We start from the raw sequence: 14722 nt of genomic DNA on the forward strand, positions 1-14722 counted from the left end.
GGACAGAAGACAACTATAAACTTTGCTGAAATGCACAACTGCCAGGGCAGCACAAATAGTGCAGCTATTGGTCTCTCAGTTTCAGTGAGCAAAGTGATGGGCACCATTGGCAATCTGTATTTTAAGAAGTTGGGACATGAATATATTTTGCTCTGAGACTCTATGAACGTGTTAGGCAGAAGAGGAGATGGCTCATGCCATGGGGCAGTACTTGCTTTTTTGGCCACCAGCCAAAGGAAGAATTAGGTGGTTGCTTCATGAGAATACGTTTACCTTATTCAAACTTTGACAACCTATAGCCCCTTTCTTACCTTATCCATCATTGTTCAGAGTCCAGAGTGAGATTAATTATGTAATTAATTATCCCTTCTGTGCACAAGCATAAATAACTTTATTTGGTGACCTTTAAACAGATTTAAGCTCAGGAACAAAATAGTTTCTTCAGTTCTCACCTTTGGCCCTTGTATGGGGTGCCCTGTCACAGTCAGCTTGTTTGTGGGATGGAGGCTATCCTGACCTCCCTCCCTCCATTCCTGGGTGCTCTTAGCAGTCTCTTAAATAACAAAATTCACTCAAGCCTTTCAAACCTTGGGTCTGCTACTACTGAAGGAGGACCCTTCCCCGCTATTTCCCTCCTGGTCATCTGCTTACTTCTGGGGCTCATGCCTCTACCGCACAGTTCACCCAAGTGCTTTTCCTTTCCTCAACAAGCCCAGGTTAGTTGAGCTTCCCCAGCCCCCAAGTCTAAACCACCCAACCACACACACACACTGTGCATTCTAGGATTTATAATGCACATTTCCATGGTTAGGAAAATCCTATTGATAGTCATTAAATATTTAAAGTAGAGATCTCCTCATAAATTGTCTTTCAGCGTACGTATGTTCTTCCCTTTTCTACTCCAGGCTCTTCAGTCTGAAGGTGGCCTCCATAATTCATAGCCAGACTGGGGGAAAGGATTATTTTGAAACGAGACAGCAAAATGAAAGATGTAGAAACAAAAACTCAAGAGTACATAGCATTTTATGTACTATTAAAGCTGTTTTGGAGTATATTAGAGTTTCTAAATTAATTTACCAGACTTCTATATAAAGCATTTTATTCTTTGAAAGTCTTATAAATAATATGATTTCCCATGTCATTGTACAAACCTTCACATAGTTCTTTTAGCTTTCATGAAGTAAGGTAGAATATTTTGTCATTTGACAAAGTAAAAAATTGAAAAGGGTTGATACCACAGCCTACTGTCCTGTCTTTCCATGTTGGAACCCTAAAGCAAAATGCTGAAGAGGTGTCCCCCTTCCTAACACACTAATGCTACCTCAGTGTTGGCTGACTGCCACTCCAAGTGTGCACAGTGATGGGAGGGAGAAATAGCAAAGTGTCAGTCTTCTCATGGTACTTCCCGTTACTGTCTTTCTTTCTCATAGCATTTATCAAATGAGATGAAGCATTTTAATGTATTTTCTAAATTCTAGAGTGTTAGCTACTATAGCTTTTGATGCTATAGGATGTAGAAGTGGAAAGGGACATGATGAGCATTTAGTCCCCTTTTCCCCCTGACTCAAGACTCTCTCAATATCATTAGTACCTCTCATTTCACCAGTGTTCACATAGTGACTCGTTGGTTGCTCATTGATTAGCAAAGGAACTGTTATCCTTATACAATTTAGAAATAATAGGAAGAACTTCTTGGGATTAATATACTTCTTTTGTTTGAGTTAAAAAGACACCACACACTTGTGCCCTGTGTGTCAGGTGGTCTCTAGAAGGACTGCCTTTCTAGGTTCAATGAGAAATGTGTCATTGATTTGGGTTTTCACTAAATGTTTTAGTAAAATTTTGGAAGGTAATTTGTAGGCGTAGCAATTAGATTCTGTCCCTCCTGTGTTCTCTTCAGAATTCTTTTTCTGTTTTTCTTTTCTTTGAAGTGAGGGTAACAGGCAACAGATCACTGTGAAGATCATAAACATATGAACCTTTGGGTCACGTCCTGGCCTGGCACATGGTTAGTGTTCAGTAAATCCTTATCTGCTGCTCCTGCCGATCTCTCACTTTTCTCTTCTACTTCTTACTCTTGTTTTTTTCTTGAGGATCTAAAACCGATAAATACAGTCAAACAAAACAAGAAATTCAGTGCTGATATCATATGCCTCAGAAGCTGGGGCTGCATTTGATCCCAGTGGCAGACATGTGATCCTCTGTGTGTGTGTCTGTGGCTGAACCCACATTCAAGTGGGGCATCCTTGGTCTGGGGATCAGGAGAGCTTTGAACAATGTACTCGCTGACTCTGTGCCTCCAAGTTTTATATGTGTTATCATGAGTGGGTTACCCTCTGAGCTTTCTTCCACTTCTGAAAATGAGCGTCATCTTACACCCTTGATGTTTGAAGGCCTTGACGCCCCTGTAGAGAGAACCTATGGAAAGTCCTGGGTGCTGTTTATATTCTCTCTGTGCATTTGCGTATATGCATCGCACATTTTTTGCTCCGCTTCTTCCTTTATGCTCAGGTGGAGCTAATGACCTGCTCCTCTGGTGATGATCATAAAACAAAATAAAACAAAACTTTCCTGTACATAGGCAAGCCCCTTCCAGATGCTTAACCCCTTAAGCTAGTTTTCAGATAGCACAAAGGGAGCATCACTTCACTTGCCACTGAAATACAGCCATCTCTGGAGTGAAATTTGGCAGCTGTGTAACGGTTAAGCTGCAGTACTTACATGATAGTTTGGGGGAAAGAGTTAGACAGAAATAGCAGATTCCAAAATAATCCAATTAAAGCAGGGAAAGTGGAGTTGGGCAACAACAAGGGTGGATAGTTTGCCCCAAACGCTTATTATCTCTACTGCTCAAACAGCGGAGATGTCAGCTCCAGAGCTCTCTGGTGGCCGGGGTCAGGGTCTCCTACACACAGCCCGACCAGGGGGCTTGTCTGGTGTTCCACTGAATTATAACCTCATGATTGTTTTTTCTCTCTCTCCCCAGTGGTCTAATTACCAGGCTGTGTTGGCACATAAATAGATCTGTCTCTTTAGAACCACCTCCTCCTTTTGCCCCCTGCATATGCTGAGAGGTTAGGGCACCTTGCAAATGGCTCAGCGAGGATGAGCTGGCAGACTGTTTCATCAGCGCTTCTGTTAAATTCAAGGATCTTGGTAGTAACAATGACCAGGAAGGAAGATTCAAGAAATGTACCTGGTAGACAAATGCTGTTGAATACAACTGTAAAATTCTGTGAGATTTTTCTGGAGTGGAAGTAACCGTGTAATAAAATGTCAGAGGAAGAACATGAAAGTAGCAGTGGAGAATTTAAAAATACAGACCGATGTGTGCAATGGCAGCAAACACAAAAGCAAGGGAAAGATTTGTCAACACAGTTGGAAATCATTGACTAGGGCCTCAGAGCTCCCCAAAGGGAAAGTCCAGGGAATGAAGGAAGCAGATGCTAATGGAACTGGGCACTTTAGTTTAAAGAGAAAAGATAGAACTTTCAAAAGAAATAGAGGTCTTGAAGGGTTAGTTTTTATTTAGAAGCCCATAAAATCTTTAGATAATGAGCAGAGTTCACTTAATGTACTATTAAAAAGAGAGAACCAAAAATGAATTCAAGGAGGATTAAATACAATTCATGTCTTGCAAAAAAATAATGAGATTTGGTGTCAGAAACTCTGGTGCTGAGTCTCAGTTGTGCAGCTTATTAGTGTCCTTTGTAACCTTAGGGGAAATGTTTTAAAATCTGAAGGTTTTTTTTTTTTATCTATAAAATAGAGATAATTACAGTTAACAGGTGTTGTGAGGATCAAGTGAGGTAATGCATCCAAAATGCTTGGTGGCCTGTAAAGCCCTCTACCTGTTATTTCTGTTGATGCACACTGTTCGTAGAGTGTGGAGAAGCCATTGGGGAGCCGCCTGTGAGAATAGCTAAGAAGATGTAGAGGAAAAATCTACTGTGTGAAAATGTAAAAATGCACATGAATTATTCTTTCTGTTACCCATTTTTCTGGCCCAGAAATTCTTTTATTTTATGAGCAAATTTCCCATGGACTTCTGTAGCCAAGTGGCCCACTCTCTGTGGGGCTATACATCACATGATTTTATAGTAAATATTTCCTCCAAGTACACCTTGAATAACAAACTAGAGGAAAAGAATGCTGTCTTGCTTCATTTAATAATCTTTACTTTGGAAAACCTGGGCAGAGTTAGGAGGGGCCTCTTGGGCAGGTTGCTAAATAATGATCTGAAATGAAGAAGGTGAAGCACGGTAAATCTTTACAGAGTGTGGGCTGGCACGCTGAACATGCCTTGATGCACAGCCCATCTGTCTCATTAGCATGTCTCTTAATCACAGACTCCATGAGGTGTCTGTTTGGCTGTTTCCTTAACGCTTTATCTTAATCTCATACGAAAGTTAATGAAAGGGAATCAGGTGGGTTATCTGCTTGGTGTGTGTACTCCTTGAATGCCAGGGAACAGAACAAGCTCAGTTTATAAACAGATACTAGCATGGGGATGGGCCTGCATACAATGAGCATATTTGTGTGTGCACTCATGAATATTGTGCATTTGTGTGGACATCCACAGACACAACACATATGTGCATCTGTTGTATACATCCTAACACAAAAAAGACACATTGACATTAATTAGAAAGGGTGAAAGGAAACAGTGAAAGTAAAATTCGTTTCTGCAGCATTTACTATTATAATTAAAGTGCATGATGTAACGTTATGTGTGCTGGAGAGAGTTTGCTTATTCATCATTTAGAACAATAGTGGGAGTTAAATATTAACAGGTTTAAGTGTCATTAAGCATCTAAAAATATAAATTCTCTATTGTGTAGACTTCTTGCAATGCAGAAGTGTATTGCAGATGTGTCTCCTGCTTGCTTGAAGTTCAAATGCTTTGGATAAAGAGTGTTGCAGAGTGTAATTCATGGCAGAAAGTGTGCCCTTACTGTTTGTGTCTTATTCCTGAGGGCACTTGCAGAGCTGGACTATCACATGTAGAAAAGAACAGCTTTGTTTGGAAAGTACAATAGGAGCAGGACGAGAAAATTGAATTAAGTAAAGAAACAGGGAGTCCATCTTTCATCGCTGGTGCTTCTTATTTGCTCTTCATTATTCCCCGTGAAGGAATAAACAGTATGAAATTGGATTTGAAAACTAGTTTAAGACAAATGGCTTCTCAGATATTTTTTACCTTAGCTGTTCCCAGTTTTCCTGGTAAAGCACATAGTCACTACATAAAGAGCCAATATTTGCTTCATTAAATGTTCCTTAAAAGCATGCCCTTGAGGTTTGATTTTAGGAATGCACTGAGAAGATGCAGAGGCAGCAGGTACCTGTTAACTGTGTGATAGTATTTGTCTCTAGATACTTTATATGCTCTCTTACTTTTATAGAGTGAGCAATGGAGTAGAAAAGGGAACATAATACTGCTTTTCTTAGGGAAGTCTCACTTGCCTACCTATCACCATCTCCTTTGCCTCCCAGTAGAGTTTACTATATTCCCATTTGAGCCACTCCTATTCTCTGCAGATACTTTGGTCAGGGACCTGTGGACATACACGTGAGTCTCTGTTATGTAAGTTATAAACCGCTTGAATAAAGGAATGGTTTTATTTGTTACAAATCACAGTACCTAAGACAAGGCCCTAAACATAATTTGTTGACTGAATGAATGAATCAGTCAGACACCTACTGTGTGCCTGTCATTGTCTTAGACACAAGGGACAATGTGTAAGAAGTGTAAGACATGGTCATATCTGCTCTGATATAAAATCTAACATGAGTAATGAAATACATACTGGATTATAACCCAAAGAATACAGTAAATATCCATGAGTCTATATTGATATAAATAAATAACTGAATAAATAAATAAATGGAGCAAAAGAGACAACTTCCTTAGAGAATAATTCCAATTTGTGAATTTTAAAAAATGAGAAGAATAGAAGAGCATCATTAGAACATGAGGTAATAATTGCCAAGGGAGTGGGCAAAGTTTAAGGAGAAACAGGGTGTTTGTAGAATTTTGTCTCCCTGCAAAATGTTGAGTAATTAAAAGGAGAAATACTTAAGGTTACCTGGACAATCTAGTGACCAAGATTAGCATTGCCAGCACGATGTATTGAAAGCATGTGCCCCTTCATGGGAGTGTTGAGAAGGGCACCTACCTCTGTGAGTCCTTCCTGATAAGATGTAATCTCATTCACATCAAGAGAAAATATCAAACCCAAATTGAAGAACATTCTAGAAAACAGCTGACCAGTACTCTTCAAAAGTGTCATTGTCTTTAAAGATCAGGAAGGATTGAGGAGACTGAAGGGGCATGACAACTACATGCAATATGAAATTCTGAATTGGCTCCTGAGACAGAAAAAGGACATTAAAGGAAAATCTGGTGGGATCCTAATACATTTTAAAGTTTCATTAGCAGGGTTGACCATGGTTAATTTTCTAGTTTTGGTCATTGTTTTATGGTTATGTCAGATGTTAACGTAAGGAGAAGCTGAGGAGAGGGTACAGGGAACTCTGTACTATTTTTTGAGCTTTCAGCCAATTTAGAGTTATCTTTATGAAAACCTAGTTGAGGATGCAATACCAATCCAAAAGAAGCAATTATAAGCAATACATGGCAGTATATAAATCAAAAAATATGCAGTGTTGGGGGGCAACTCTGGGCTCAGTGAGTGTTGGAAGGAATGAGAAATGACTGGGGATTGGAGCAGTCAGGGAACTTCACGCTAGAAGCAAGGACTTGCACCTTGAAAGGCAGTGTAGAGATGGTGGTGGGGCAAGCTGAGGGGTCGTCGTAGGTATGGAACAGGAGAGACAAAGGTGCAGGGAAGGGATGCCGATGGCCTGGGAGGGGTGTATTGGAGCGGCTGGCTGAATGTGTGTGCATTTTGCTGAAGGTCATATGAAAGTTGGGCAGCTGTGGGGAAGGCAGACAGCAGAGCATCAGTAAGACCTGGCAGAGTAGTTGTAACTTAATTCAATGGGTGATGCAGAATTACAAGTTCCTGTTCAAAAATGACTCAGTGACACAGTACACATGTGAAATTGGTGACACGGTGTCTGAGGTGGCTGGAGTTGCAAAAGATGGGGACAGGCCAGGTAAGTTAGGAGTTAGAAATAGGTAATGAGAGCCTCTTCATTTGGGCGGACAGGGTAGGGAGTCAGAAAACGAAGAGGAAGCCACATTTCCAAAAGCATTTGAAGAGGTAGAACCACAGACCTTAGTGACTGATGGATATGAGTAACCAAGAGGGAGGAAACAACAATGATTCCTGGGTCAAGCTTAATAGACTGGAGATACTGCTGTTGGTAGTTGAAATAATCCATTTAGTAGATATTTGAGCACCTACATTAAAGAATTATGTACTGTGGGTAAAGAAGGAGAATTAGAAAGAGTATAAACACAATGTCTGCTTACAGTGAAACATGGAGCAGGCAAGTTCTGGGGTTGAGCTTGACTAATGCATTTACAGATGACCAGGTCTGATCCACCTAAGGTATGTGTGTTGGGGTCCCTGTTCTCCAATAAAAAGAAGAGAGGGGATTGCTCTCTCCCAACAGCAGCCCTGAACAGTGTTGGAATATTTTTCAGGTTGACTTTTCTCTCTCTTGATAAAGATGTCCAGATTGATAAAGATGTTCAGAGTCTTCTCTGTTTTCTCCCTTATCAAATTGTCATTCTACTTAGGAAAAGTCCACGCACACTCCTTTAATTCTGCCAAGATAGAGGTCCCTGGGTCCCAAAGGTCCCAAAAGCACAGAAGTTAAAATAGCATACAAGCACAATGAGCTTTATAGGGGAAAAATAGAAAAAATAAACTTGCATGCTTAAGTATCAAGCTCTTAATCTTCACGCATTGTGTTTTCTTGACTTCTGTGTTGCTCATTGAGGAGACCCTTAGTCAGTGCTCTTCTGGATATTCTTCTTTTCTCTTGGGCTTGTCTCTCACTCTCCAACATTTGGGTAAGAGTTTTTCTAGCCTTTGTTTCCTGTTTTCATCACTTCACAAATTTCCACCTGTAGCTCAAAGATGACAATATTTTTACAAATTTCTGTAACAAGCTGGTAGCCTCTTCATTGGTAGTTATGATCTGTTACCCCATACAGAATTAGTCAGAATTAGTCTTGGGGCCTGGGTAATATCATGGTTGGGGCAGAAGTGTGGGTATATTCACTTGGTGCACAATTGGACATACACATCTTATTATGGCTGACAATTACTTGGATTTCCATATTCAAAGTCTTTGAAGGTCTTTGAAGATCTCCATTCATCCTTTGGTCAACGTTTTAAGTTATGTTTCTTAAAAATTAAGTTCCTACTCTTCCTTTGATATCAGTCAGTGATGGAGCTATATAAACATTTTATTGGCACTAGGCAGATAAAGAGAAAGTTCATCCCTGTCATGGCTAACTATAAATGGAAGTTGTGTGATGTTCTAAAAATGTGAAATTATGGTGTTTCTGATTTTGGTCTAGAATTGAACATTGAGTGTAACCTTTATAGCATGCACACTTAACTAAACATCTTTTTAATGGTGAGAACTTTCCATGAAATATGAATTGCCTCTGGAGTATTTAAAACATTATTTTAATGGCAGTGTCTCATAATATGAATAAACATTTTGTGTAGATGGTAAGAAGATACTGCATCTTTTATAGAATGAACATTGGCAATGGCAGAACATGCTATGAAGTAACCACTAGGCACTATTAATGAGCCTACTAAGGAAGCACAGTGTTCAAACTGGCAGGATAAAAAATTATTTTATGTCCTTGTAAACTAGTGTATTGATTTTAGTGCTTCAAAATTATAGTCAATGTTTCTATAGAAAGTTTCCATATAAAAATACTTTGTCCAATGCTTCTTTCCACAGTCCCATATACACCAGTCAGTTGTCCTCTGTTCTCAGAGTGCTTAACATTTCCTACAATGGGTATCTCATTTTCTTTTGGTGGCAGAAGTGAGAGACACATGGCAAACTCAGGGAACCATTTTGAACTTAATTCTCCAAAAACTTGCAAGATCTAGATTGTTTTGTAAAAAAAAGCTGCAAGGTGAAGGCGGGCAGAATCCCTCTCTGTAACCCTCAGCAGAGCTCTATGGGGTCGGAAAACCTGTCACGCCACCTTTGTCAAGGAGATGATACACGCATATCAAACAGGTTGATTCTTTTATTTCTTAGGATGCCATGAGGGAAGTGCGTGGTCATTTATGCTAGTGGACGTTTCATAGATGCAGCAAAGAGATGAGAGTGGGAAGTGCCAGAAAAGTGCTATATAAGGAACAAAGATAGGAAGCCAAGTTTTAGCATTAGACAAAACCTGTTTAATGTTAATAACTTAATTGAAAGTTTTTATTGTGTCCTATAACAATTCAATAATGAAGTAAGGGACCTATTAATGGAGAAATAGATGGAGAATGGTTACAGCTCCCCAACTTTATTCTTATTTTTACTTTTTCAGAGTAAACTGAACAAATGAATGAATGAATGAATGAGAGAAGGAAGTGAGCAAGTTGCTTTTAAGAAACTTCAAGTGATGTCACCTCTGTGAATTTGGTTATAAAAATGATATGATCCTAGTTTTCCTAACCTGAAAACATACTCTGTGACCCCAACCTAACAGGAAAAAAACCTTCTCAGGAAGGAGAACAATAATGAATAAAAAGTTCTGCACATGGCTCTGTAGGCCCTGAGATTCCCACAGTCCTGTTGGTTTGGAAGGACACTCAAAGTAAGGTTAATGTAACAAGTCTACTTACTCAGTTTCCCAAGTAGATTAAAAGAAAAAAGGGGGCTGTCTAGTGTTAATTATACTGGCCACAATGAACAGAGGAGAAAAACTAGGAAAAGTAGAAGCATTATACAATCTCAGCAGTGTGGGGCCATTTAATTGGGAGACAAACCAACCTAGCGGATCCCTTAGGGTAGGGGAACCCAAGAACCTTTCCTGAAATGCAGGGAGGAGGTGATGGTGCAGAAGGCAAGACTGGTGCAGGAAGGAGCAACCCCAGCTCTGAGGGGTGGGGTGTACAAAAGGAGTTTCTTTTCCATCATGTTATTGTTAATTTAGGTGTTCCGAGGTTGGGGTTGGCAAGTCGGGGAACCCACATGGTGGTGACTCCCAGACCCAGAGTCCTTTCTTCTCATGGCTCAGCCGTGCTCTAGAGCCATTGGGAGACCATAAGGATATTCTGAAGCAGTTTCTCCAGCAGTTGGGGAGCGGGGGGAGAGTGATCTCACTGGAGGTTTGTTAGTGGGATAGCACTCATCACTCTCTTTCTTGTTCCCTTGGCCAGAATTCAGTCACACAGGCAGACTTAACTGTATGTAAGGCTGGGAAATGTCAACCTGTGTGTTAAGGAGAATAGGGAAGCTGGTTTGTTCATTAACAAACCTGTAACCAGCCTCAGCTCCAGCTGGATACCTTCATGAGCCTGATGCATCCTTTACCTCCATGCCAGCCACACCCTGGGTGTGTACCCAGTTATTTTAGGATACCAACCTCTGTCCTAGGAAAACTGGGAGCCCACTGAGTCAGTGTATCAGGACTCCACATCCTTCAAACTATCTTGATCTGAACGTATGTTCCCTAATGCTGTCTTCAGTGGCAAGAAGAGCAAACAATGTGCATGGCTCCACATGGAAAGGCAAGGGGCCTTCTAAATATTGCCACTCGGAGATGGCACTTGCACTGCCATTCTGGGCTGTTAATCTGTTCCTGTTGGTCTGTAACTTCCTATTTTAATTCTTCCAACCACACTTGCTGGGACCTGGGTCCTGCTGCTGTTAATATTACTAAGTGTATCCCCATTCCACTCTGCCATGGTTCTATGTCCCCTTAAAACTCTGACACGAGTGTTTACTGAACTGAACTATTTGTTAGCCTTTGATTGTTAGGTGACTGGGCATGATAAGGGATGCTCTGAGAGAGGGGTTGAGGGTTAAACAAAGTAAAAAATTATTTTGGTGCTCTTTTACATGGGCTGGGATGAAATATTTAGATGGGTGGGGATGGATCAGGGAGGGGGTGTATATAAAGAGAGGCAGGCAGATGCCAGAAAAAACTTCAGAAGTTCCAGGTAAGGAAGAAGAAATGTTCTTCATCTCCCTCCACCCCACCAATTTATGCACCTTCTATCCCTGCTCAACATAGGGACAACTTGCATGAGAGCTGGCAGACTCAAATTTGTCTATATGCTGGATGCGATAGCACTTACTTGCCTCCCTATGAAACCAAGCATTATTTATAACATCGTTTCTCTGAGAAAATGAGGTTAGAGTTCCAAACAACTGACTTAGAAGTGAACTTTCTGTACATATCTCATTCATAAATTGAGGACTGCCTATTCTGAGCATGTAACCCAGAGATAACATTTATCTGTGCTTTATCAGTATGGGCTTGTCAAGTTAACTTATGTTTACTTTTCTCTGCCTTCATTTTGACAATAGCCTTGCTCTTAAAATTTAATACTGTTTTTATGTTAGGAGAAACATTTCCTTTGGAGGCACTGCAAGTATTCTTGTGAATTGGAATAGCAATTTTATTTTATCTCCCAATTTATCTTCAGTCAGATTCACAGCAATGAAAATCTTTTGCTTGGGCAGTCTGTAAATTGCAGAAAAATTGAGAATTATTTAAAGGAAGTGGGGAGAGAAAAGAATTCTTGACTCCTATTACCCTGGCTTGTCAGTATCTTGCAGTATAATTATTGTGTCAGTTTGCAAAGGTTAAAGAACTCCAAAGTTTATAAATTCTCCTTTGTGTGTATAAGGGAAAAATCCAACATATCAAAGCAAAATTCCTTGTTAACATAAAAGTTCTGGGCATTTTATAGTTTGTCAGCACAGAGGCATAATTCATGGATTTTACATTTGCTTTTACAAATATCTGATGAGTCAGTTATTTGCTCTGTGGAGGCAATATGCAGATTACAAACCTTGTTTATTCCAAATCTGTGTGTACGTGGAATATGTGTACAGAAATATGCTTGCTGGCATCATATTGTATAGCAAAAAGGTGGAATGCTGATCTTACAGTGGGGAGCTTATTATTCATATATATACAAGGAGAAATTTTCTCCTGTTAGCAGAGCAGCTGACAGAATATGATCACAAATGGTACTGATGCTGTTGTGATAAGAGGTAGAAGTAGAATGCCTAGGACAGTGCAAGTTCTCATTGTTAGATTGTCAGGGTGATGTGCTTTCATATTAAAAAGAATAACTTTTTTCCCCACCTTGCTCATGCATCCCTGCAACCGTAAGAAATGGTTTCAGCTGTTGTTCTGATTTGCACTTTGCAGGCTTGGGTTTGTATGCTGCTGCAGTTAAAATTCAGTGAACAGCAATCCTAGTATAGTTAAAATTTAGTGAATAGAAGTCATGTTTCATTATCGTTCCCTCTGTTTCAAACAGGTCTGCAGCCTATGCAAGAAACATTTCCTTTTCTTTTAGGTTCATGTAGTTTGTTGTATCTTTTGATGGATTCTCTTTACTGTCAAAACTCTGAGAATAATTTTGCTGTCGAGATCTTCCTGCCATCCCCAGTGTGTGGCCACTTCCCCCAGGTTGTTCTTATAGATTCCAGCTCACCTTTATGTTAAATATTGATTAATTGATTAATACCTTTGAAAGGTGAGCAGAAGTTGAACAGAAAAGCTGTGGTTTAATACAAAGAAGCCTATGCAAGAGTGAAGGAAAGTATTTTACAAGCTGTAGAGTACTATATGAAAGTGAGGCATTATAATTAAATACTCTCAGGTTATTGCTGAGCGGTGACTGTCAAAACATGTAAGACAACTTCTGTCTTCCCATAAGTACACTGCTTATAATGTGTTATGAGAGTAGCTAGAAGTTATAGCAGGAGAGTGTTGAGAGCAATCCAGAGTTCTCAAATTCCAACAAAAACAATTAATTAAGGGGGAACTCTTGAAGCCACCTCTTTAAGACCCTGTAAAAAACATGAATTTTCAACCTTACTGAAGCAAAAGCAGAATAGAGCATTGTACCTCTTATATCTGGGTAAAGTATATGAAATACTGTAAGTAGATATAAATAATTAAGTTTAATGGATTTATGATTTATGACCAGCTCAAATTTACAGATTTCTAGATGTCTAAAGAGACATGAAAGCTTTATTCTTATAATTCAATTTAAATAATAATTCTCACACAAGTCCGCAATCTCTAGGTAAATCTGGCTCCTGCCCACAAAAAGAGCTGCCTTTACTGTTTGAACATTCCAGGGATCAATGCTGTCAGAAAAATGGTGCCAGTAGACCTGCTCCATGCGGGATTGCCACAAACCTTCACTTTGTAAAAAAATGCGCAGTATCTGTGAGGCACAATAAAATGAAGCACAGTCAAATGAGGTATGCCTGTATTATTACTAAAAAACAAATATACTGGCATTCCAATTTTTAGACTTCAGTATTCACTTAAAAACCCTGTTGACTTTTCTGGGAAAGGTTGATTTCCTGGAACCAGTGATATCGTGAAGTTACTTTTCAGGCAGTTATCGGCATGCTTGTCAGATAAATCAAACATCAAATGGGCTGTGGGGAATGGCTTTCCAAAACTTTCTCCTTGCAATTTGTTCTCTCAAGAAACGACGCTGCCTATTACATGGAGTAGTTTGGAGGGAGTATTGTTTTCAAGGACTCTGTTGTTGCGGCATGGGGAGGCCAAAACCATCCTCCAGAGCACCCCTTCGGTATATTCTAGAAGCTTTAAACAGGGCGTAAAAGGCCCATCCACTTTAAAGCTTTTGCCTGTGAAGATCAAACAGATATTGATTTTTAACCACTGTGCTCATGGGGAAACACAATATGCAGCCGCTAAGTTGGAAAGGGGCAGAGATTGCAGAGCCTCCCCGGCACCCGTCCGAGCATGTCTGCTGATACTCCCCAGTAAATGAACTGCTGGAATTCTCCGTTTCATACACTCTGCCCATCAGACCTCTCACCCAGGGAGGACGAATATTTATTATTCAGGAAACGGGAAGCAGGAAGTGTTAAGAACTATATAGGTGACTTTTTTCCCTTTTAGAAATTCAGTCAGTGCTTTTTTACTCTATTCATGTTATGCAACTATCACCACGGTAAATTCTAGAACATTTTTGTCACCCCCAAAAGAAACCCTATACCCGTTAGCAGTCACTCCCCATTTTCCCCCAGCCCGTCCGACCTGGCTCCTGGCAACTGCTCATTTGTTTTCTCCATATATAGATTTTATTATTCTAGACATTTCATGTAAGTGGAGTGGTACAATATGAGAACTCCCGGGACTGGCTTCTTGCACTCAGCGTAAGGTTTTCAAGGTCCGTCCACGTGGTAGCGTGTATCCAGACTCATACCTTATTACGACCGAGCGATGTTCTGTCGTATGTATATAAACATTTTGTTTTCCATTTGCGAGTTGATGGTCATTTGAGTTGTTTCTCCTCTTTGGCTGTTAGGAGTAATGCTGTGATCATTCCTGTGCAAGCTTTTGTGTGGACCTATTTTCAATTCTCGGTGTAGCTTACCTTTAAGCAGTTACAAATAAAAATAGTGAATGATTTCTCCACTTCATGCATTTGTTTGCTTCACCACTGTTTCTTCTCCTTCTCATCTACCTCACTGTCCTAAAAATAATTTTCCTTGAGACTGTAGTTGCAGAGGAGCAAGAACATCAGTGAACTCTTGCAAATCCCTAACCACC

General features: G+C 40.0%; 1 protein-coding gene across 8 annotated transcripts in view; it reads left to right on the top strand.

Annotated features, from left to right (window-relative positions):
- Nucleotides 1-14722, top strand: part of ATXN1 (ataxin 1) — a 415485-nt gene that overhangs the window by 178925 nt on the left and 221838 nt on the right. The gene's annotated exons all lie outside the window — the stretch shown is intronic.

The sequence above is a fragment of the Manis javanica genome, chromosome 16 (genome assembly GCF_040802235.1).
Source record: "Manis javanica isolate MJ-LG chromosome 16, MJ_LKY, whole genome shotgun sequence".
NCBI lineage: Eukaryota > Metazoa > Chordata > Mammalia > Pholidota > Manidae > Manis > Manis javanica.